Consider the following 2267-nt stretch of genomic DNA (forward strand, 5'->3'; position numbering starts at 1 on the left):
TATGTGTGTGTGTGTGTGTGTGTGTATGTATATATATATATATATGTATATATTTTTATATATTATTATATATATATTATAATATATTATTATATTATTATATTATTATTTCGAGGAGTTATATACATCTTATCGATTCATTGAGTTATATATATCTTATTTATTCGGTCCGGTAGGGATCAAGTCACAGAACAGTTTGGTGCTGAAGATTGATGAGGAGGGTGTGACATTCCGCTCTTATCGTGACGGTCAGAAGGTAAGCTGTAGCGCTGAGCTTTTGGGGTTCACTGTATTATTTGTAATATCAAAGTAAGCTATTGAGCTTGATATCTATTGCAAAAGTAAGTCATTGAAGGTACCATTGATATCTATTGCAAACGTAAGTCATGAGTGTACAGTTAGTTAAGTGCTTGTGGCAGGTGCTGGCCTCCGTGGGAACGGCGTATGGGTTTAATGTACAAGAACGTTTGGTGTATGTATTCCAACCGAAAGCCAGGCAAATCTCTACGGAAATAAGTATTTGTACGAAAGTACTTCTCTAATAGTTCCTTAGTATCATAATAATTCCCTTGGATTATAGTCGTTGACCAGCATCACAATAGTTCCCTAATAACCCTAGTAGGAGACTATCTCACTAGTACTATATAGCTATGTCGCCGTACAGTGCCATTTGCAGTCCCTTAGTAAGAATTAATGACAGGACGCTCGCGCATCGGTGCGAAGCCATACTTGTAAGTTAAGGATATATATATATATATATATATGTATATATATACATTATAACACTAAAACCCTATACTTGTAAGCTAAGGATATATATGTATATTAAACCCTAAAACCCTATACTTGTAAGTTAAGGATGCTTACCCATGAACATGACTACCACGACATCCGCGAAGTGCCCAGAATAACACTGCAGTGGCCCTGTCACCTGAAGTCACGAGCTGCTGTCATGTGTGTTTTATCAACATATTTGGTATCATGTGTGTGTTAATATCTTATTTGGTATCATGAGTGTGTTAACATCTAATATGGTATCATGTATGTGCTAGTATCTTATTTGGTATCAGGTCTGTGTTGACATCTTATTTCGTATCATGTTTGTGCTAGTATCTTGATAGTCCTGTCTGTTTGCAAAAGGTGCGGCGGAGCGCCCAGAGTAGCACTGTAGGGGCCCTGTGACCTGAAGTCACGCGCGTTTCTGGCTACGCTGCATCTTCAATCGGACTTGCCTGGTGTTACGGCCTGTATGTAATGACTGTGCTTGCTTGTACGAGCTTGCATATCTCCTGGCGCTCACTCTGACACACAGAATACCCCTCCGGATAATTTGTCCTAAAATACCCCCAAATAACGGGGGTGTGCCAAGCTATCTACACCCTCTCAATCAATTGTTGTACTCTTCTCTTCTCCTAAAATACCCCCTAAAATATCTTGTCCTACAATACCCCTACAAATAACTTGTACTAAATTACCCCCAAGTAACTTGTTGCTAAACTACCTCCCCAAATAACTTGTCCTAAAATATCCCCAAACAGCTCATCAAAATCTACATATACGTACCATCTAACAAGCACCGTATGGCATCTCACCTGTACCCACTCTCAGGTCTGTTTAACGCCCGAAAGCTCTGTACAGTGCCAGAAGGCGTACGGCAGTGACGTCATCATCCCCTTAGACGAACTGCCGCCCTACCACACAGACCATGCCGTGCTGCTGGAAAAGCTCGAGCGCACACACCGGTGGGAAGTCCGCAGTCTGCGCGAGCACCTCAAGTCTCCCAACGACCAGGCCATGTACAGTGTATGTTCAGCTGATGTAGGATAGGCTGATTGTACGTGGTAGGCCCCTCTTAAGCACATCTCGTCTGAAGTACAACTCCTCATAAGTACATCTCCTCTTTAGTACATCTCGTCTTAGGTAAATCTTCTATTAAGTACATCTCATCAAAAGTACGTCTTCTGTGCACACCTCAGGTCATTCACGGAGGCATCAGCAAAGCACTACGCCAGCAGAGTGCAGAGTTCTTAGCACGCGAATCCTTTGATGGCCATGCCATAGGCGGATCAGTGGGAAAGAACATAGAGGAGCTCATCGATGTGGTGCGACACACGGTGCAGTTCTTGCCACCCCATCAGGTGGGCCAAGTTGAGTGGATATTTATATATGTGTGTGTGTGTGTGTGTGTGTATCTATATTATTTTTTATGTATATGTATATGTATATGTATATATATATATATATATATATATATGTGTGTGTGTGTG

This window comes from Sphaeroforma arctica, assembly GCF_001186125.1.
Source record: "Sphaeroforma arctica JP610 unplaced genomic scaffold supercont1.401, whole genome shotgun sequence".
In the NCBI taxonomy this organism is placed as follows: Eukaryota; class Ichthyosporea; order Ichthyophonida; genus Sphaeroforma; species Sphaeroforma arctica.